Source organism: Ambystoma mexicanum (genome assembly GCF_040938575.1).
Source record: "Ambystoma mexicanum isolate Mex_15411 chromosome 12 unlocalized genomic scaffold, UKY_AmexF1_1 Mex_chr12_unloc.2, whole genome shotgun sequence".
Taxonomy (NCBI): Eukaryota; Metazoa; Chordata; class Amphibia; order Caudata; family Ambystomatidae; genus Ambystoma; species Ambystoma mexicanum.
This window is the reverse complement of record NW_027182323.1, coordinates 7,557,797-7,581,476: the sequence shown is the minus strand read 5'-3', so window position 1 is coordinate 7,581,476 and position 23,680 is coordinate 7,557,797. Positions and strand designations below refer to the sequence as shown.

The window sequence follows — 23,680 nt, the reverse complement described above, 5'->3', positions numbered from 1 at the left end:
GTAGTCTTAAGGAGAGTTTGAATGTAATGATAGCAGTGACAGCATGGAAGCCAATATACATAAATGCAATTGGCCTGGGTTTCTGGTATAAGCCGTGTTGAGGTATAGAACGACAGTGCCTTCTTAGCGCAGTAGGCAGCGCGTCAGTCTCATAATCTGAAGGTCGTGAGTTCGAGCCTCACAGAGGGCATTTACTTTTGACTATTCATTAGAATTAACTGCTTCGGGCCTTTTCAACCTTTACTTTTAAATATTATTCTCCTTCGGCTGTTGTGCAGATCCATGAAATCACTGCACATTCTCACTCCAATTCATCCATTCATAAATCAAGTCATCCATTAATAAATCACATTAATTGCAGTAACAGTGGCCTGGTTTTCGATTAATCTCAAAGGAACGCGGGATTACCAGCTCATGTCATTCAAAGTGCAGGAGAAAGATAGTTTGTGCTCGTGTGTAAAAAAGCATGTGATCCAGGCAACGTATGGTGCCGCACTCAAACCAATATATATGGATCCGGGGGAATCTCATCACGGATTACGTTGAAGGTTGACAGGAGATTTCAAAAAATGAATTCCCAAAATCACACAGGTCTGCCATTTTCTTGATATCCACTCCTGTCAATAAGAATGGTCCAGTGCCTTTGAAAGCCTACCGGTTAGTTATCAAGGCAACCTATAGATTCAAGAAAGCATCCCATTTTGGGTCCGAGAACAAGACAACTGCAGTTGCTTCATCTGAGCTGTACATTGAAACACAACACAAAAACCAAAGTCTAGCATCATCTACTCTCGGGGCATTATGTACTAATGTGCTTTAAATGGGCGGGTACTTGCCAGCCCAGAGTAGCGGCATGTCTTTTATCGGAAAGACTATGGTGTTCCTTACGAGTTTGCCGGTAAGCCGCCAACAGCAAACACAGCTTACTGCTTCCACCGCCCGATATCCCGATATTACCGGGATATTGCAGCTGGCGCAGTCACGGTAAGTGCCCATTGAGAACCACTGAATCACTGGCACCGCTGTTAACGGTGCCAGTGATACAGTGAATTCACTGCCGGCAGGGGCCTGAAAATGAGAAACAGTTCAAATGTTTTTGCCTTGAAAACAGGCAAAGACTTGGATAACTCTCTGCAACTTAATTTTGGGCTTTGAGCTACAAAATAACTAATGTCCCCTCATTACTATTCACTGACGATTACAAAGAGATGTTAAGTGTTCAAATACCACGGTGGTCGCTCTTTTCTGCCTGAGCGGGGTTGTTTACCTTGCTTGTCACACAGCCATCCTCAGATCACCGACGAGATATGAGAGAAGAGAGGCACTGCATTTTATTGCCGGCCCATACAAACCCAGAGATTTCTTGCTCTTCCCCAGGTACTCGGAGAAGAGCATGAAAACCCAGAGACCCTGGGACAATCCCCAAGGTTTGATAGGTCTCGGTGGGGCACATAACACGCCAAATGGGATTGTGGATGCTTGGGAGTTCGGAAGGGCAAGGACAGTGTCCTGTGAAACCATTTTGTGAAGTTGTCCACCCTAACAACGAGGGTTTTGCCATTCGACCAACAGCACACGGCAAATAGGTGCCCATGTCCCACCTCGTTTTGGGCTGCTGCATCAGATGCAGCCTGGAGCGGTGAGGGACATGGACACCAGACAGTGTTGCATGCTCTGACTTCAGCTCCAGTCCTGCGCGCATTTACTAGTCTGAACTTCTGAAAGAAGTCAGGTCATTTCTTTCCGGGGTCAGAGTGTACGACTCCAGAAAGAAATGATTTGACTAATTTCTGAAATCGGACTAGTGAATGCGCTCAGGGACTTAAGAAAGTAAAGTTCTAGCTGCAGCGCACACGCCGTTGTTTATCAAATGGCGCGGCGGAAACGATTGCATGTCAGTTTAGTCTGGATTTTCCAAGCTGTGTTTGGGGGACATGTTGCAGGACTTTTTTGTGGCTCGCTCCCCCACTCTTGCAATGCTGTATACTCCCCTGGGGTCAGGAGTGGCAGGGAGCGGTGTGTGGGGGTCATCTCCAAAGAATAAATGACACACCTGAAAGTTATTTGCATGGCCAGTCACTGACAGATTCCGACCTGCATTCCAGAACACCTAATTTTCCAGAAGCGCTCCTCTGAATTTGAAATGTGCAAGTCCCCAGTTTGAAACCAGATAAGAGTGCCCAATGGGTTAATGGACTGACTTCAGACCTCTCTGTATAACCTGCAGGCCACACATCCAGTTCTGGTGAGACTCCGATGCATGTTTGCTTGATAGGCTGGGAACTTTAGTCATCTCGCCTGGTCTCGAGAAGTTGCCCTGTTTGATTCGCAGCACAGAAAACTTATCAGCACTGACATTAAGCTTCACATATTTTCCTCATGTCAGTCGGGTGCAGAGAGACACGTTTGTATGCTGTGGGTTACCGAGGTAAGAGTGCACAAAACATAGGCACAATTGATAGTGGGCTTGCAGGCACTTGGAGGGGCACTAGGCGTTGGGTGACCATGCATGGCTCCACTTGTAACACACTTTTCAAAACTGTCCATCAGCCACCAAAATGCAACCTCCCCCCAAACAAAAGTTGAGAGTTGCTCAAACCCTGTATTTATACCTCAGGGGATTCAGGGCACTGTAGTTTGCATCTCATTTCCTTCACTGCTGTCAGGGGCGGACTGCCCTATCGGACGTTCTGCCACCGGCAGAATGCAATTCGGACTCGGGATGGCCTGGGGCCAGTTTTACAAGCCACCCTGGGGCCAGTTTGGAATATAACATTATTTTTGCGATTGAGTAACTTAAGTTACTTTAGGCAAGGTAATGTTACATATTGCTCTGAGTTACTCGCCGCCGCACAGCTGATGGAATGCAGAAGGCATCCATCAAAGAAGGTTAACACTTAGTAAGTGTTAACTTTGCTTTGATGAATGCACACAATAGCTGAGGCCGTGATGGGCAGTGTGTGTCCCCAGCCATCTGCCGGTGTGGTGCCAGGTTAAACACCAAATTGTAACAAATTGTCCTGGGGGTTGGGAGGGAGAGAGCTGAGAGCTCGCCTTCTGATATGGGCGGTTCCTGTCCTGTGTTGTGTGCATGTTTGTTTTGGGTTAGGGTGGTGCGCGGGGTGACCTGCCTAGTGTATAGTCCTCCTCGCTGTGAGCGTCGGGGCAGCGACCAGGCAACTGCCAGGGGCCTGCTGCTGCAATGTGGCTTGGGCTGGCTTGGCAGTCAATCACGTGAGCGGACCGCATGTGCATGGTGTATTGTGCTGCTGGGTCTGGGTGCGGTCGGTCACTCACCACGACAGCCCCCCGCACATTTGGTAAACAAGGAAGGAATTTTTGACATGGAGTAGCAGCCTGCAGGCCTCTGGCCCTCTGGCTATTGCAAAGCAAAGCACATGCAACTTGCAAGTGTAACAACAGCGACAAGGCCTCTATCCGGAGCTACAGCAGGCCAACAGAAGGCTCCGCCTAGCTCAACCCAGCTCTGCAACCCAGCCGAGGTGGACAGCAGAAGACATTATTTGTGCATGCACGTGGGCCGACGTGATCACAAATAGTAAGTAAAGATAAAAACATAAAATAAAGGGGCCAGTGCCCGGCCAGGTCATCTACCCTTTATAGCTTTTTTTACTCTGGAGGACTGGACTGGGCTTGTAGACCGTCTGCAAGCCCAGTACTCGAGGCCCATCCACTCCATGCAAAGACCCCTGCTGTTAAGCAACTTAAATTAACTAGTGATTGCCCTGAAGCTGCTGCCGTCTGAAACCTCTTTAAAATGAATAGAAAGGACCCGGCTACTTCTTGAAAAGGATAGATGTGCTGAAGGTCAAAAGGAGAAAGAAAGCAGAGCAGCCATCCATGCCATAGACCCGTTGAAGCATTGCTTCATTTAGAAGTCACTGTAGGCATGCCGCTAAGAGCACACCGTTTATTTTGCAGTTTTGCTTGCTTTGTACTTTTATTCTCTTGTTACTAGTATTCCTAGTGCTACCAGTAAATCTAAAAATATATGTATTTGTTAAAAATGAACCTTTATTAAGTTAACTGAATGAACAAGAAAATAATTCCCAGCACCAGATAGCAGAGTGTGTATAACTGAAATGACATACCCAGCGGGTAAACTGCCCAATGTACACATACTTCAATGGAACATGACATCATGAAAACATCCTTTTTGACAGAGTGAAATGTCCCAGTAACAATCTATATATCTTAAAGAAATATGTGCCCTAAGATCCCATTCCCTTATCTTTTACATTTCTAACAGTGAATACGCTAAAGTGTACGCATGGCAGAGTTCAATGATTTGTTTGATCTAACACAACTGTCTGTTCCATTCTGTATAGTTCAGGAAATCATGCTCCGAGTTTAGTTTCTTTTTCAAACAATTAAGTTCCATTGTGCGGCTGGCCCTGCCCATTTCTGTAACTCTCTCTCTGTAGGATCGTGCAGTACATGGAAGTGCGTGTAAACGGACTACATGCCTCCACACATTCTGCGTGTTTTATGTTCATTTAAATCGGCCGAGACGAGGTCCATGACTGCAGAGATGTTTTGGAGAGACTAACCCACCCTGTGCTGGTATCAATTTGCGACGCACATACACACTGCATATGCATACAAATATTTTTTTTATTTCTAAACTCCCCTTTTACCTGCAGTGATCTTCTTTATGGTTGGTGCAGGTCAGCAACACAGCACGCTCCACCTGATGACTGATATCTTGAAATATGCACCAAAAGTAGTTGCTTTATGTCACTAATCAAATTTTTTCAACATCGCTTTCATGGACAACGAGCAGATGAGGCATTCCAGCAATTATTAATCTGCTGATGCATCAGGTCCGGTTCTCTGGGGAGAGTACCTTGTGGTTAGCCTGGGGCAGGTAGACAGATTGGAGAATGGTGGTTCAATGTGTATGCTTCTGATGAAAAAATAAGTTGAATTAGTGCTTGGAAATGCAGGGCAAAAGATTAGATCTGTTCAGTTTTAGGTCTCTTGAAACGTGGCTCGTTCATTCAACGCCGAGCACACTCCACACAGTTTTGACCTAGCACAGCCAGTTTGATGCACCCTTCTTCCACCACTACTGCTGTAAGGGCCAGCCGTGTGCTGGAGGATCTGAGAGTTGATGGCAATGGGAACTTTGCAGGCATAGAGTCCCTGTCTATTGCCGCTCAGCATGTGAGTGCGCTTTACGTGGAAATGCCCCAGAAACTGCAGGCACATGCAGTTCACTGCAAATTTTGCTCAGTCCTGTGAACGAGACTGTAAATATGGAGCCAGAAAGTGCATTAATGTATTATCCTAATTATGTGCCTTTTTTAAGTGGACTCGCTTAACAGAGCAAAGCACAGAAGCATCATTGAGACACAAAGTTTACATATTTACTCTGCTGCTCTTATGATGCAGCTATCTGTGTGCCAGCAACAGAGCTTCACCAACCAAAAAGCACCTGTTTAAAAGAAAAACCCTCTTCAAGGTTCATGAATTCCCACCTGAATTCCTTTATGCGCTACAGAGTGCCTTGACCAATGGATAGATGAATGGATGGATGGACGGCATAGGTTGGTGTATATAGTAATGGATCCATGGATGGATGGATGGGCAGGAGGAAGTTGGGCCAGCTGGAATTTTGTGACAATGAATCTCCATATCAGTGTTTATTGCACAACTTATTTTGTTGCATGTGTTAAATCACTGAAAGTACAGTGTGTTTATATAGATTTTTCAGGTTGCCATTATCTCACCTTCTGGGACGTATAGCTTACTATTCAGGATGTGAAAATTAAAGCCACAAAATATTCTTTTGGCTTAACATGTTGCTATACGGATTTACATGTTGTCATGTGGCTCGATTATGCCATTTCTGTTTTTTGTAAGTAAACTCTATAAGACATTATTACTGAAGGCCTTGAAATCCAAACTATTTGTACCCAGTCAAGCTTGGAAGGTATGTGATCAAATTTGAAGAGTGGCGCTTAGCGTTCAGCCAAAGTTTGTGATCCTCCTAGTCCATTCCACCCACCCCCCTCCAACAGCTGTTTGGCCATCCCACTCCCTCCTTTTTGGATGCAGCCAGAGTACCACTAGTTTCGTATTTCCACTTCCACCACTGCACACATCACAGTCCCCAGAATTGTACAGCACATGCATTAATCCACTCCTTTTCATGCATAGCCTGTTCTTGCAGGGGTGAGTTGTCGGATTGGCTTGGGGTCCGCGGTGGCACCAATGGAGAGTGGTAGATTGAGGCAGCGTGGGCCAGCCCAGGTACTCGCATTCACAACGTGGGGTGTATCTGTGATTCTTCTGTAATGCCGGGTGATGCCTGTGCGACACACAACCTAATTCAACAGATTCCTGCGGCAGGTGTGTTCACCCACTGGATTATCATACCGGTGCGTGGCCTCGAGCATAACGTGTTCTTGCAGGAGCTATGCCCTGCAAGTTCAGAGAGTTGTGGTATCGCCAGCGGTAACAGGTGGCCCCAACAAAGTGTGGGAGTTGTTGGCAGTGTGTGCCAGGTACTCAAGACCAGCTTACAGGATGTGAGCTGCCTCTGTAAGGCAGGTCACACCTGATACCATAACATGCCTCCACAGATTTCTGCAGCAGGTGTAGTCGCCCATTTGGTTATCTTACCGGTGCATGCAATGTTGTGAATTGACGTGATTCACGGATGCTGGTTTGAGGGCCCCTCTTTTTGAGGCGAAGGACTGGCCACTTTTCTTTTAGGTGCCCGGCCGTCTTTCTTGTCCCAGTCCGAGCCTGACTGCTATATGACAGCTTTTACGCACTCTCGTGGTCATGCAGGAAGCTGATCAGCAGGCAAACCTTCCCTCCAGCATCCCACCAAAAAATGGAGGCTGGCTCCATCCCTGGATCTATACCGCAAGGGATGCAGGCCATTCTAGTATACATCACATTTCCTTCACTGTTGACAACTTTCTGCGCCGTCTAGCGGTGAAATTCGATCAGCATGACTAACTCCCCTCACCCTCTCTGGTTGTAGACGACTTTTTCTGCAAGGGAAATCACCTTCAGTAAAAATGTTTATGGGTGAAATGAGCTCAGCAGGTGTTCTACTTTTCAACATTGTTTTTTTTTATCCGATTCTGTAGTATTGTGGCAAGTTTTAGATGCAGAATCATTAGCATATGCAGAACAAAATCGAATCTGAAAACTATTATTGGTAGTCTTAAGGAGAGTTTGAATGTAATGATAGCAGTGACAGCATGGAAGCCAATATACATAAATGCAATTGGCCTGGGTTTCTGGTATAGGCCGTGTTGAGGTACAGAACGACAGTGCCTTCTTAGCGCAGTAGGCAGCGCGTCAGTCTCATAATCTGAAGGTCGTGAGTTCGAGCCTCACAGAGGGCATTTACTTTTGACTATTCATTAGAATTAACTGCTTCGGGCCTTTTCAACCTTTACTTTTAAATATTATTCTCCTTCGGCTGTTGTGCAGATCCATGAAATCACTGCACATTCTCACTCCAATTCATCCATTCATAAATCAAGTCATCCATTAATAAATCATATTAATTGCAGTAACAGTGGCCTGGTTTTCGATTAATCTCAAAGGAACGCGGGATTACCAGCTCATGTCATTCAAAGTGCAGGAGAAAGATAGTTTGTGCTCGTGTGTAAAAAAGCATGTGATCCAGGCAACGTATGGTGCCGCACTCAAACCAATATATATGGATCCGGGGGAATCTCATCACGGATTACGTTGAAGGTTGACAGGAGATTTCAAAAAATTAATTCCCAAAATCACACAGGTCTGCCATTTTCTTGATATCCACTCCTGTCAATAAGAATGGTCCAGTGCCTTTGAAAGCCTACCGGTTAGTTATCAAGGCAACCTATAGATTCAAGAAAGCATCCCATTTTGGGTCCGAGAACAAGACAACTGCAGTTGCTTCATCTGAGCTGTACATTGAAACACAACACAAAAACCAAAGTCTAGCATCATCTACTCTCGGGGCATTATGTACTAATGTGCTTTAAATGGGCGGGTACTTGCCAGCCCAGAGTAGCGGCATGTCTTTTATCGGAAAGACTATGGTGTTCCTTACGAGTTTGCCGGTAAGCCGCCAACAGCAAACACAGCTTACTGCTTCCACCGCCCGATATCCCGATATTACCGGGATATTGCAGCTGGCGCAGTCACGGTAAGTGCCCATTGAGAACCACTGAATCACTGGCACCGCTGTTAACGGTGCCAGTGATACAGTGAATTCACTGCCGGCAGGTGCCTGAAAATGAGAAACAGTTCAAATGTTTTTGCCTTGAAAACAGGCAAAGACTTGGATAACTCTCTGCAACTTAATTTTGGGCTTTGAGCTACAAAATAACTAATGTCCCCTCATTACTATTCACTGACGATTACAAAGAGATGTTAAGTGTTCAAATACCACGGTGGTCGCTCTTTTCTGCCTGAGCGGGGTTGTTTACCTTGCTTGTCACACAGCCATCCTCAGATCACCGACGAGATATGAGAGAAGAGAGGCACTGCATTTTATTGCCGGCCCATACAAACCCAGAGATTTCTTGCTCTTCCCCAGGTACTCGGAGAAGAGCATGAAAACCCAGAGACCCTGGGACAATCCCCAAGGTTTGATAGGTCTCGGTGGGGCACATAACACGCCAAATGGGATTGTGGATGCTTGGGAGTTCGGAAGGGCAAGGACAGTGTCCTGTGAAACCATTTTGTGAAGTTGTCCACCCTAACAACGAGGGTTTTGCCATTCGACCAACAGCACACGGCAAATAGGTGCCCATGTCCCACCTCGTTTTGGGCTGCTGCATCAGATGCAGCCTGGAGCGGTGAGGGACATGGACACCAGACAGTGTTGCATGCTCTGACTTCAGCTCCAGTCCTGCGCGCATTTACTAGTCTGAACTTCTGAAAGAAGTCAGGTCATTTCTTTCCGGGGTCAGAGTGTACGACTCCAGAAAGAAATGATTTGACTAATTTCTGAAATCGGACTAGTGAATGCGCTCAGGGACTTAAGAAAGTAAAGTTCTAGCTGCAGCGCACACGCCGTTGTTTATCAAATGGCGCGGCGGAAACGATTGCATGTCAGTTTAGTCTGGATTTTCCAAGCTGTGTTTGGGGGACATGTTGCAGGACTTTTTTGTGGCTCGCTCCCCCACTCTTGCAATGCTGTATACTCCCCTGGGGTCAGGAGTGGCAGGGAGCGGTGTGTGGGGGTCATCTCCAAAGAATAAATGACACACCTGAAAGTTATTTGCATGGCCAGTCACTGACAGATTCCGACCTGCATTCCAGAACACCTAATTTTCCAGAAGCGCTCCTCTGAATTTGAAATGTGCAAGTCCCCAGTTTGAAACCAGATAAGAGTGCCCAATGGGTTAATGGACTGACTTCAGACCTCTCTGTATAACCTGCAGGCCACACATCCAGTTCTGGTGAGACTCCGATGCATGTTTGCTTGATAGGCTGGGAACTTTAGTCATCTCGCCTGGTCTCGAGAAGTTGCCCTGTTTGATTTGCAGCACAGAAAACTTATCAGCACTGACATTAAGCTTCACATATTTTCCTCATGTCAGTCGGGTGCAGAAAGACACGTTTGTATGCTGTGGGTTACCGAGGTAAGAGTGCACAAAACATAGGCACAATTGATAGTGGGCTTGCAGGCACTTGGAGGGGCACTAGGCGTTGGGTGACCATGCATGGCTCCACTTGTAACACACTTTTCAAAACTGTCCATCAGCCACCAAAATGCAACCTCCCCCCAATCAAAAGTTGAGAGTTGCTCAAACCCTGTATTTATACCTCAGGGGATTCAGGGCACTGTAGTTTGCATCTCATTTCCTTCACTGCTGTCAGGGGCGGACTGCCCTATCGGACGTTCTGCCACCGGCAGAATGCAATTCGGACTCGGGATGGCCTGGGGCCAGTTTTACAAGCCACCCTGGGGCCAGTTTGGAATATAACATTATTTTTGCGATTGAGTAACTTAAGTTACTTTAGGCAAGGTAATGTTACATATTGCTCTGAGTTACTCGCCGCCGCACAGCTGATGGAATGCAGAAGGCATCCATCAAAGAAGGTTAACACTTAGTAAGTGTTAACTTTGCTTTGATGAATGCACACAATAGCTGAGGCCGTGATGGGCAGTGTGTGTCCCCAGCCATCTGCCGGTGTGGTGCCAGGTTAAACACCAAATTGTAACAAATTGTCCTGGGGGTTGGGAGGGAGAGAGCTGAGAGCTCGCCTTCTGATATGGGCGGTTCCTGTCCTGTGTTGTGTGCATGTTTGTTTTGGGTTAGGGTGGTGCGCGGGGTGACCTGCCTAGTGTATAGTCCTCCTCGCTGTGAGCGTCGGGGCAGCGACCAGGCAACTGCCAGGGGCCTGCTGCTGCAATGTGGCTTGGGCTGGCTTGGCAGTCAATCACGTGAGCGGACCGCATGTGCATGGTGTATTGTGCTGCTGGGTCTGGGTGCGGTCGGTCACTCACCACGACAGCCCCCCGCACATTTGGTAAACAAGGAAGGAATTTTTGACATGGAGTAGCAGCCTGCAGGCCTCTGGCCCTCTGGCTATTGCAAAGCAAAGCACATGCAACTTGCAAGTGTAACAACAGCGACAAGGCCTCTATCCGGAGCTACAGCAGGCCAACAGAAGGCTCCGCCTAGCTCAACCCAGCTCTGCAACCCAGCCGAGGTGGACAGCAGAAGACATTATTTGTGCATGCACGTGGGCCGACGTGATCACAAATAGTAAGTAAAGATAAAAACATAAAATAAAGGGGCCAGTGCCCGGCCAGGTCATCTACCCTTTATAGCTTTTTTTACTCTGGAGGACTGGACTGGGCTTGTAGACCGTCTGCAAGCCCAGTACTCGAGGCCCATCCACTCCATGCAAAGACCCCTGCTGTTAAGCAACTTAAATTAACTAGTGATTGCCCTGAAGCTGCTGCCGTCTGAAACCTCTTTAAAATGAATAGAAAGGACCCGGCTACTTCTTGAAAAGGATAGATGTGCTGAAGGTCAAAAGGAGAAAGAAAGCAGAGCAGCCATCCATGCCATAGACCCGTTGAAGCATTGCTTCATTTAGAAGTCACTGTAGGCATGCCGCTAAGAGCACACCGTTTATTTTGCAGTTTTGCTTGCTTTGTACTTTTATTCTCTTGTTACTAGTATTCCTAGTGCTACCAGTAAATCTAAAAATATATGTATTTGTTAAAAATGAACCTTTATTAAGTTAACTGAATGAACAAGAAAATAATTCCCAGCACCAGATAGCAGAGTGTGTATAACTGAAATGACATACCCAGCGGGTAAACTGCCCAATGTACACATACTTCAATGGAACATGACATCATGAAAACATCCTTTTTGACAGAGTGAAATGTCCCAGTAACAATCTATATATCTTAAAGAAATATGTGCCCTAAGATCCCATTCCCTTATCTTTTACATTTCTAACAGTGAATACGCTAAAGTGTACGCATGGCAGAGTTCAATGATTTGTTTGATCTAACACAACTGTCTGTTCCATTCTGTATAGTTCAGGAAATCATGCTCCGAGTTTAGTTTCTTTTTCAAACAATTAAGTTCCATTGTGCGGCTGGCCCTGCCCATTTCTGTAACTCTCTCTCTGTAGGATCGTGCAGTACATGGAAGTGCGTGTAAACGGACTACATGCCTCCACACATTCTGCGTGTTTTATGTTCATTTAAATCGGCCGAGACGAGGTCCATGACTGCAGAGATGTTTTGGAGAGACTAACCCACCCTGTGCTGGTATCAATTTGCGACGCACATACACACTGCATATGCATACAAATATTTTTTTTATTTCTAAACTCCCCTTTTACCTGCAGTGATCTTCTTTATGGTTGGTGCAGGTCAGCAACACAGCACGCTCCACCTGATGACTGATATCTTGAAATATGCACCAAAAGTAGTTGCTTTATGTCACTAATCAAATTTTTTCAACATCGCTTTCATGGACAACGAGCAGATGAGGCATTCCAGCAATTATTAATCTGCTGATGCATCAGGTCCGGTTCTCTGGGGAGAGTACCTTGTGGTTAGCCTGGGGCAGGTAGACAGATTGGAGAATGGTGGTTCAATGTGTATGCTTCTGATGAAAAAATAAGTTGAATTAGTGCTTGGAAATGCAGGGCAAAAGATTAGATCTGTTCAGTTTTAGGTCTCTTGAAACGTGGCTCGTTCATTCAACGCCGAGCACACTCCACACAGTTTTGACCTAGCACAGCCAGTTTGATGCACCCTTCTTCCACCACTACTGCTGTAAGGGCCAGCCGTGTGCTGGAGGATCTGAGAGTTGATGGCAATGGGAACTTTGCAGGCATAGAGTCCCTGTCTATTGCCGCTCAGCATGTGAGTGCGCTTTACGTGGAAATGCCCCAGAAACTGCAGGCACATGCAGTTCACTGCAAATTTTGCTCAGTCCTGTGAACGAGACTGTAAATATGGAGCCAGAAAGTGCATTAATGTATTATCCTAATTATGTGCCTTTTTTAAGTGGACTCGCTTAACAGAGCAAAGCACAGAAGCATCATTGAGACACAAAGTTTACATATTTACTCTGCTGCTCTTATGATGCAGCTATCTGTGTGCCAGCAACAGAGCTTCACCAACCAAAAAGCACCTGTTTAAAAGAAAAACCCTCTTCAAGGTTCATGAATTCCCACCTGAATTCCTTTATGCGCTACAGAGTGCCTTGACCAATGGATAGATGAATGGATGGATGGACGGCATAGGTTGGTGTATATAGTAATGGATCCATGGATGGATGGATGGGCAGGAGGAAGTTGGGCCAGCTGGAATTTTGTGACAATGAATCTCCATATCAGTGTTTATTGCACAACTTATTTTGTTGCATGTGTTAAATCACTGAAAGTACAGTGTGTTTATATAGATTTTTCAGGTTGCCATTATCTCACCTTCTGGGACGTATAGCTTACTATTCAGGATGTGAAAATTAAAGCCACAAAATATTCTTTTGGCTTAACATGTTGCTATACGGATTTACATGTTGACATGTGGCTCGATTATGCCATTTCTGTTTTTTGTAAGTAAACTCTATAAGACATTATTACTGAAGGCCTTGAAATCCAAACTATTTGTACCCAGTCAAGCTTGGAAGGTATGTGATCAAATTTGAAGAGTGGCGCTTAGCGTTCAGCCAAAGTTTGTGATCCTCCTAGTCCATTCCACCCACCCCCCTCCAACAGCTGTTTGGCCATCCCACTCCCTCCTTTTTGGATGCAGCCAGAGTACCACTAGTTTCGTATTTCCACTTCCACCACTGCACACATCACAGTCCCCAGAATTGTACAGCACATGCATTAATCCACTCCTTTTCATGCATAGCCTGTTCTTGCAGGGGTGAGTTGTCGGATTGGCTTGGGGTCCGCGGTGGCACCAATGGAGAGTGGTAGATTGAGGCAGCGTGGGCCAGCCCAGGTACTCGCATTCACAACGTGGGGTGTATCTGTGATTCTTCTGTAATGCCGGGTGATGCCTGTGCGACACACAACCTAATTCAACAGATTCCTGCGGCAGGTGTGTTCACCCACTGGATTATCATACCGGTGCGTGGCCTCGAGCATAACGTGTTCTTGCAGGAGCTATGCCCTGCAAGTTCAGAGAGTTGTGGTATCGCCAGCGGTAACAGGTGGCCCCAACAAAGTGTGGGAGTTGTTGGCAGTGTGTGCCAGGTACTCAAGACCAGCTTACAGGATGTGAGCTGCCTCTGTAAGGCAGGTCACACCTGATACCATAACATGCCTCCACAGATTTCTGCAGCAGGTGTAGTCGCCCATTTGGTTATCTTACCGGTGCATGCAATGTTGTGAATTGACGTGATTCACGGATGCTGGTTTGAGGGCCCCTCTTTTTGAGGCGAAGGACTGGCCACTTTTCTTTTAGGTGCCCGGCCGTCTTTCTTGTCCCAGTCCGAGCCTGACTGCTATATGACAGCTTTTACGCACTCTCGTGGTCATGCAGGAAGCTGATCAGCAGGCAAACCTTCCCTCCAGCATCCCACCAGAAAATGGAGGCTGGCTCCATCCCTGGATCTATACCGCAAGGGATGCAGGCCATTCTAGTATACATCACATTTCCTTCACTGTTGACAACTTTCTGCGCCGTCTAGCGGTGAAATTCGATCAGCATGACTAACTCCCCTCACCCTCTCTGGTTGTAGACGACTTTTTCTGCAAGGGAAATCACCTTCAGTAAAAATGTTTATGGGTGAAATGAGCTCAGCAGGTGTTCTACTTTTCAACATTGTTTTTTTTTTATCCGATTCTGTAGTATTGTGGCAAGTTTTAGATGCAGAATCATTAGCATATGCAGAACAAAATCGAATCTGAAAACTATTATTGGTAGTCTTAAGGAGAGTTTGAATGTAATGATAGCAGTGACAGCATGGAAGCCAATATACATAAATGCAATTGGCCTGGGTTTCTGGTATAAGCCGTGTTGAGGTACAGAACGACAGTGCCTTCTTAGCGCAGTAGGCAGCGCGTCAGTCTCATAATCTGAAGGTCGTGAGTTCGAGCCTCACAGAGGGCATTTACTTTTGACTATTCATTAGAATTAACTGCTTCGGGCCTTTTCAACCTTTACTTTTAAATATTATTCTCCTTCGGCTGTTGTGCAGATCCATGAAATCACTGCACATTCTCACTCCAATTCATCCATTCATAAATCAAGTCATCCATTAATAAATCACATTAATTGCAGTAACAGTGGCCTGGTTTTCGATTAATCTCAAAGGAACGCGGGATTACCAGCTCATGTCATTCAAAGTGCAGGAGAAAGATAGTTTGTGCTCGTGTGTAAAAAAGCATGTGATCCAGGCAACGTATGGTGCCGCACTCAAACCAATATATATGGTTCCGTGGGAATCTCATCACGGATTACGTTGAAGGTTGACAGGAGATTTCAAAAAATGAATTCCCAAAATCACACAGGTCTGCCATTTTCTTGATATCCACTCCTGTCAATAAGAATGGTCCAGTGCCTTTGAAAGCCTACCGGTTAGTTATCAAGGCAACCTATAGATTCAAGAAAGCATCCCATTTTGGGTCCGAGAACAAGACAACTGCAGTTGCTTCATCTGAGCTGTACATTGAAACACAACACAAAAACCAAAGTCTAGCATCATCTACTCTCGGGGCATTATGTACTAATGTGCTTTAAATGGGCGGGTACTTGCCAGCCCAGAGTAGCGGCATGTCTTTTATCGGAAAGACTATGGTGTTCCTTACGAGTTTGCCGGTAAGCCGCCAACAGCAAACACAGCTTACTGCTTCCACCGCCCGATATCCCGATATTACCGGGATATTGCAGCTGGCGCAGTCACGGTAAGTGCCCATTGAGAACCACTGAATCACTGGCACCGCTGTTAACGGTGCCAGTGATACAGTGAATTCACTGCCGGCAGGGGCCTGAAAATGAGAAACAGTTCAAATGTTTTTGCCTTGAAAACAGGCAAAGACTTGGATAACTCTCTGCAACTTAATTTTGGGCTTTGAGCTACAAAATAACTAATGTCCCCTCATTACTATTCACTGACGATTACAAAGAGATGTTAAGTGTTCAAATACCACGGTGGTCGCTCTTTTCTGCCTGAGCGGGGTTGTTTACCTTGCTTGTCACACAGCCATCCTCAGATCACCGACGAGATATGAGAGAAGAGAGGCACTGCATTTTATTGCCGGCCCATACAAACCCAGAGATTTCTTGCTCTTCCCCAGGTACTCGGAGAAGAGCATGAAAACCCAGAGACCCTGGGACAATCCCCAAGGTTTGATAGGTCTCGGTGGGGCACATAACACGCCAAATGGGATTGTGGATGCTTGGGAGTTCGGAAGGGCAAGGACAGTGTCCTGTGAAACCATTTTGTGAAGTTGTCCACCCTAACAACGAGGGTTTTGCCATTCGACCAACAGCACACGGCAAATAGGTGCCCATGTCCCACCTCGTTTTGGGCTGCTGCATCAGATGCAGCCTGGAGCGGTGAGGGACATGGACACCAGACAGTGTTGCATGCTCTGACTTCAGCTCCAGTCCTGCGCGCATTTACTAGTCTGAACTTCTGAAAGAAGTCAGGTCATTTCTTTCCGGGGTCAGAGTGTACGACTCCAGAAAGAAATGATTTGACTAATTTCTGAAATCGGACTAGTGAATGCGCTCAGGGACTTAAGAAAGTAAAGTTCTAGCTGCAGCGCACACGCCGTTGTTTATCAAATGGCGCGGCGGAAACGATTGCATGTCAGTTTAGTCTGGATTTTCCAAGCTGTGTTTGGGGGACATGTTGCAGGACTTTTTTGTGGCTCGCTCCCCCACTCTTGCAATGCTGTATACTCCCCTGGGGTCAGGAGTGGCAGGGAGCGGTGTGTGGGGGTCATCTCCAAAGAATAAATGACACACCTGAAAGTTATTTGCATGGCCAGTCACTGACAGATTCCGACCTGCATTCCAGAACACCTAATTTTCCAGAAGCGCTCCTCTGAATTTGAAATGTGCAAGTCCCCAGTTTGAAACCAGATAAGAGTGCCCAATGGGTTAATGGACTGACTTCAGACCTCTCTGTATAACCTGCAGGCCACACATCCAGTTCTGGTGAGACTCCGATGCATGTTTGCTTGATAGGCTGGGAACTTTAGTCATCTCGCCTGGTCTCGAGAAGTTGCCCTGTTTGATTCGCAGCACAGAAAACTTATCAGCACTGACATTAAGCTTCACATATTTTCCTCATGTCAGTCGGGTGCAGAGAGACACGTTTGTATGCTGTGGGTTACCGAGGTAAGAGTGCACAAAACATAGGCACAATTGATAGTGGGCTTGCAGGCACTTGGAGGGGCACTAGGCGTTGGGTGACCATGCATGGCTCCACTTGTAACACACTTTTCAAAACTGTCCATCAGCCACCAAAATGCAACCTCCCCCCAAACAAAAGTTGAGAGTTGCTCAAACCCTGTATTTATACCTCAGGGGATTCAGGGCACTGTAGTTTGCATCTCATTTCCTTCACTGCTGTCAGGGGCGGACTGCCCTATCGGACGTTCTGCCACCGGCAGAATGCAATTCGGACTCGGGATGGCCTGGGGCCAGTTTTACAAGCCACCCTGGGGCCAGTTTGGAATATAACATTATTTTTGCGATTGAGTAACTTAAGTTACTTTAGGCAAGGTAATGTTACATATTGCTCTGAGTTACTCGCCGCCGCACAGCTGATGGAATGCAGAAGGCATCCATCAAAGAAGGTTAACACTTAGTAAGTGTTAACTTTGCCTAGATGAATGCACACAATAGCTGAGGCCGTGATGGGCAGTGTGTGTCCCCAGCCATCTGCCGGTGTGGTGCCAGGTTAAACACCAAATTGTAACAAATTGTCCTGGGGGTTGGGAGGGAGAGAGCTGAGAGCTCGCCTTCTGATATGGGCGGTTCCTGTCCTGTGTTGTGTGCATGTTTGTTTTGGGTTAGGGTGGTGCGCGGGGTGACCTGCCTAGTGTATAGTCCTCCTCGCTGTGAGCGTCGGGGCAGCGACCAGGCAACTGCCAGGGGCCTGCTGCTGCAATGTGGCTTGGGCTGGCTTGGCAGTCAATCACGTGAGCGGACCGCATGTGCATGGTGTATTGTGCTGCTGGGTCTGGGTGCGGTCGGTCACTCACCACGACAGCCCCCCGCACATTTGGTAAACAAGGAAGGAATTTTTGACATGGAGTAGCAGCCTGCAGGCCTCTGGCCCTCTGGCTATTGCAAAGCAAAGCACATGCAACTTGCAAGTGTAACAACAGCGACAAGGCCTCTATCCGGAGCTACAGCAGGCCAACAGAAGGCTCCGCCTAGCTCAACCCAGCTCTGCAACCCAGCCGAGGTGGACAGCAGAAGACATTATTTGTGCATGCACGTGGGCCGACGTGATCACAAATAGTAAGTAAAGATAAAAACATAAAATAAAGGGGCCAGTGCCCGGCCAGGTCATCTACCCTTTATAGCTTTTTTTACTCTGGAGGACTGGACTGGGCTTGTAGACCGTCTGCAAGCCCAGTACTCGAGGCCCATCCACTCCATGCAAAGACCCCTGCTGTTAAGCAACTTAAATTAACTAGTGATTGCCCTGAAGCTGCTGCCGTCTGAAACCTCTTTAAAATGAATAGAAAGGACCCGGCTACTTCTTGAAAAGGATAGATGTGCTGAAGGTCAAAAGGAGAAAGAAAGCAGAGCAGCCATCCATGCCATAGACCCGTTGAAGCATTGCTTCATTTAGAAGTCACTGTAGGCATGCCGCTAAGAGCACACCGTTTATTTTGCAGTTTTGCTTGCTTTGTACTTTTATTCTTTTGTTACTAGTATTCCTAGTGCTACCAGTAAATCTAAAAATATATGTATTTGTTAAAAATGAACCTTTATTAAGTTAACTGAATGAACAAGAAAATAATTCCCAGCACCAGATAGCAGAGTGTGTATAACTGAAATGACATACCCAGCGGGTAAACTGCCCAATGTACACATACTTCAATGGAACATGACATCATGAAAACATCCTTTTTGACAGAGTGAAATGTCCCAGTAACAATCTATATATCTTAAAGAAATATGTGCCCTAAGATCCCATTCCCTTATCTTTTACATTTCTAACAGTGAATACGCTAAAGTGTACGCATGGCAGAGTTCAATGATTTGTTTGATCTAACACAACTGTCTGTTCCATTCTGTATAGTTCAGGAAATCATGCTCCGAGTTTAGTTTCTTTTTCAAACAATTAAGTTCCATTGTGCGGCTGGCCCTGCCCATTTCTGTAACTCTCTCTCTGTAGGATCGTGCAGTACATGGAAGTGCGTGTAAACGGACTACATGCCTCCACACATTCTGCGTGTTTTATGTTCATTTAAATCGGCCGAGACGAGGTCCATGACTGCAGAGATGTTTTGGAGAGACTAACCCACCCTGTGCTGGTATCAATTTGCGACGCACATACACACTGCATATGCATACAAATATTTTTTTTATTTCTAAACTCCCCTTTTACCTGCAGTGATCTTCTTTATGGTTGGTGCAGGTCAGCAACACAGCACGCTCCACCTGATGACTGATATCTTGAAATATGCACCAAAAGTAGTTGCTTTATGTCACTAATCAAATTTTTTCAACATCGCTTTCATGGACAACGAGCAGATGAGGCATTCCAGCAATTATTAATCTGCTGATGCATCAGGTCCGGTTCTCTGGGGAGAGTACCTTGTGGTTAGCCTGGGGCAGGTAGACAGATTGGAGAATGGTGGTTCAATGTGTATGCTTCTGATGAAAAAATAAGTTGAATTAGTGCTTGGAAATGCAGGGCAAAAGATTAGATCTGTTCAGTTTTAGGTCTCTTGAAACGTGGCTCGTTCATTCAACGCCGAGCACACTCCACACAGTTTTGACCTAGCACAGCCAGTTTGATGCACCCTTCTTCCACCACTACTGCTGTAAGGGCCAGCCGTGTGCTGGAGGATCTGAGAGTTGATGGCAATGGGAACTTTGCAGGCATAGAGTCCCTGTCTATTGCCGCTCAGCATGTGAGTGCGCTTTACGTGGAAATGCCCCAGAAACTGCAGGCACATGCAGTTCACTGCAAATTTTGCTCAGTCCTGTGAACGAGACTGTAAATATGGAGCCAGAAAGTGCATTAATGTATTATCCTAATTATGTGCCTTTTTTAAGTGGACTCGCTTAACAGAGCAAAGCACAGAAGCATCATTGAGACACAAAGTTTACATATTTACTCTGCTGCTCTTATGATGCAGCTATCTGTGTGCCAGCAACAGAGCTTCACCAACCAAAAAGCACCTGTTTAAAAGAAAAACCCTCTTCAAGGTTCATGAATTCCCACCTGAATTCCTTTATGCGCTACAGAGTGCCTTGACCAATGGATAGATGAATGGATGGATGGACGGCATAGGTTGGTGTATATAGTAATGGATCCATGGATGGATGGATGGGCAGGAGGAAGTTGGGCCAGCTGGAATTTTGTGACAATGAATCTCCATATCAGTGTTTATTGCACAACTTATTTTGTTGCATGTGTTAAATCACTGAAAGTACAGTGTGTTTATATAGATTTTTCAGGTTGCCATTATCTCACCTTCTGGGACGTATAGCTTACTATTCAGGATGTGAAAATTAAAGCCACAAAATATTCTTTTGGCTTAACATGTTGCTATACGGATTTACATGTTGTCATGTGGCTCGATTATGCCATTTCTGTTTTTTGTAAGTAAACTCTATAAGACATTATTACTGAAGGCCTTGAAATCCAAACTATTTGTACCCAGTCAAGCTTGGAAGGTATGTGATCAAATTTGAAGAGTGGCGCTTAGCGTTCAGCCAAAGTTTGTGATCCTCCTAGTCCATTCCACCCACCCCCCTCCAACAGCTGTTTGGCCATCCCACTCCCTCCTTTTTGGATGCAGCCAGAGTACCACTAGTTTCGTATTTCCACTTCCACCACTGCACACATCACAGTCCCCAGAATTGTACAGCACATGCATTAATCCACTCCTTTTCATGCATAGCCTGTTCTTGCAGGGGTGAGTTGTCGGATTGGCTTGGGGTCCTCAGTGGCACCAATGGAGAGTGGTAGATTGAGGCAGCGTGGGCCAGCCCAGGTACTCGCATTCACAACGTGGGGTGTATCTGTGATTCTTCTGTAATGCCGGGTGATGCCTGTGCGACACACAACCTAATTCAACAGATTCCTGCGGCAGGTGTGTTCACCCACTGGATTATCATACCGGTGCGTGGCCTCGAGCATAACGTGTTCTTGCAGGAGCTATGCCCTGCAAGTTCAGAGAGTTGTGGTATCGCCAGCGGTAACAGGTGGCCCCAACAAAGTGTGGGAGTTGTTGGCAGTGTGTGCCAGGTACTCAAGACCAGCTTACAGGATGTGAGCTGCCTCTGTAAGGCAGGTCACACCTGATACCATAACATGCCTCCACAGATTTCTGCAGCAGGTGTAGTCGCCCATTTGGTTATCTTACCGGTGCATGCAATGTTGTGAATTGACGTGATTCACGGATGCTGGTTTGAGGGCCCCTCTTTTTGAGGCGAAGGACTGGCCACTTTTCTTTTAGGTGCCCGGCCGTCTTTCTTGTCCCAGTCCGAGCCTGACTGCTATATGACAGCTTTTACGCACTCTCGTGGTCATGCAGGAAGCTGATCAGCAGGCAAACCTTCCCTCCAGCATCCCACCAGAAAATGGAGGCTGGCTCCATCCCTGGATCTATACCGCAAGGGATGCAGGCCATTCTAGTATACATCACATTTCCTTCACTGTTGACAACTTTCTGCGCCGTCTAGCGGTGAAATTCGATCAGCATGACTAACTCCCCTCACCCTCTCTGGTTGTAGACGACTTTTTCTGCAAGGGAAATCACCTTCAGTAAAAATGTTTATGGGTGAAATGAGCTCAGCAGGTGTTCTACTTTTCAACATTGTTTTTTTTTATCCGATTCTGTAGTATTGTGGCAAGTTTTAGATGCAGAATCATTAGCATATGCAGAACAAAATCGAATCTGAAAACTATTATTGGTAGTCTTAAGGAGAGTTTGAATGTAATGATAGCAGTGACAGCATGGAAGCCAATATACATAAATGCAATTGGCCTGGGTTTCTGGTATAAGCCGTGTTGAGGTACAGAACGACAGTGCCTTCTTAGCGCAGTAGGCAGCGCGTCAGTCTCATAATCTGAAGGTCGTGAGTTCGAGCCTCACAGAGGGCATTTACTTTTGACTATTCATTAGAATTAACTGCTTCGGGCCTTTTCAACCTTTACTTTTAAATATTATTCTCCTTCGGCTGTTGTGCAGATCCATGAAATCACTGCACATTCTCACTCCAATTCATCCATTCATAAATCAAGTCATCCATTAATAAATCACATTAATTGCAGTAACAGTGGCCTGGTTTTCGATTAATCTCAAAGGAACGCGGGATTACCAGCTCATGTCATTCAAAGTGCAGGAGAAAGATAGTTTGTGCTCGTGTGTAAAAAAGCATGTGATCCAGGCAACGTATGGTGCCGCACTCAAACCAATATATATGGATCCGGGGGAATCTCATCACGGATTACGTTGAAGGTTGACAGGAGATTTCAAAAAATGAATTCCCAAAATCACACAGGTCTGCCATTTTCTTGATATCCACTCCTGTCAATAAGAATGGTCCAGTGCCTTTGAAAGCCTACCGGTTAGTTATCAAGGCAACCTATAGATTCAAGAAAGCATCCCATTTTGGGTCCGAGAACAAGACAACTGCAGTTGCTTCATCTGAGCTGTACATTGAAACACAACACAAAAACCAAAGTCTAGCATCATCTACTCTCGGGGCATTATGTACTAATGTGCTTTAAATGGGCGGGTACTTGCCAGCCCAGAGTAGCGGCATGTCTTTTATCGGAAAGACTATGGTGTTCCTTACGAGTTTGCCGGTAAGCCGCCAACAGCAAACACAGCTTACTGCTTCCACCGCCCGATATCCCGATATTACCGGGATATTGCAGCTGGCGCAGTCACGGTAAGTGCCCATTGAGAACCACTGAATCACTGGCACCGCTGTTAACGGTGCCAGTGATACAGTGAATTCACTGCCGGCAGGGGCCTGAAAATGAGAAACAGTTCAAATGTTTTTGCCTTGAAAACAGCCAAAGACTTGGATAACTCTCTGCAACTTAATTTTGGGCTTTGAGCTACAAAATAACTAATGTCCCCTCATTACTATTCACTGACGATTACAAAGAGATGTTAAGTGTTCAAATACCACGGTGGTCGCTCTTTTCTGCCTGAGCGGGGTTGTTTACCTTGCTTGTCACACAGCCATCCTCAGATCACCGACGAGATATGAGAGAAGAGAGGCACTGCATTTTATTGCCGGCCCATACAAACCCAGAGATTTCTTGCTCTTCCCCAGGTACTCGGAGAAGAGCATGAAAACCCAGAGACCCTGGGACAATCCCCAAGGTTTGATAGGTCTCGGTGGGGCACATAACACGCCAAATGGGATTGTGGATGCTTGGGAGTTCGGAAGGGCAAGGACAGTGTCCTGTGAAACCATTTTGTGAAGTTGTCCACCCTAACAACGAGGGTTTTGCCATTCGACCAACAGCACACGGCAAATAGGTGCCCATGTCCCACCTCGTTTTGGGCTGCTGCATCAGATGCAGCCTGGAGCGGTGAGGGACATGGACACCAGACAGTGTTGCATGCTCTGACTTCAGCTCCAGTCCTGCGCGCATTTACTAGTCTGAACTTCTGAAAGAAGTCAGGTCATTTCTTTCCGGGGTCAGAGTGTACGACTCCAGAAAGAAATGATTTGACTAATTTCTGAAATCGGACTAGTGAATGCGCTCAGGGACTTAAGAAAGTAAAGTTCTAGCTGCAGCGCACACGCCGTTGTTTATCAAATGGCGCGGCGGAAACGATTGCATGTCAGTTTAGTCTGGATTTTCCAAGCTGTGTTTGGGGGACATGTTGCAGGACTTTTTTGTGGTTCGCTCCCCCACTCTTGCAATGCTGTATACTCCCCTGGGGTCAGGAGTGGCAGGGAGCGGTGTGTGGGGGTCATCTCCAAAGAATAAATGACACACCTGAAAGTTATTTGCATGGCCAGTCACTGACA

General features: G+C 46.3%; 4 non-coding genes across 4 annotated transcripts; all 4 read left to right on the top strand.

The window, feature by feature from the left end:
• The first annotated feature begins 117 nt into the window (after window positions 1-117).
• Window positions 118-190, top strand: TRNAM-CAU (transfer RNA methionine (anticodon CAU)). The gene has a single exon. It is a non-coding gene; the product is annotated as a tRNA-Met (tRNA).
• A 7,125-nt stretch (window positions 191-7,315) lies between these two features.
• On the top strand, window positions 7,316-7,388 carry TRNAM-CAU (transfer RNA methionine (anticodon CAU)). The gene has a single exon. It is a non-coding gene; the product is annotated as a tRNA-Met (tRNA).
• A 7,126-nt stretch (window positions 7,389-14,514) lies between these two features.
• Window positions 14,515-14,587, top strand: TRNAM-CAU (transfer RNA methionine (anticodon CAU)). The gene has a single exon. It is a non-coding gene; the product is annotated as a tRNA-Met (tRNA).
• A 7,125-nt stretch (window positions 14,588-21,712) lies between these two features.
• On the top strand, window positions 21,713-21,785 carry TRNAM-CAU (transfer RNA methionine (anticodon CAU)). The gene has a single exon. It is a non-coding gene; the product is annotated as a tRNA-Met (tRNA).
• Window positions 21,786-23,680: the final 1,895 nt, after the last annotated feature.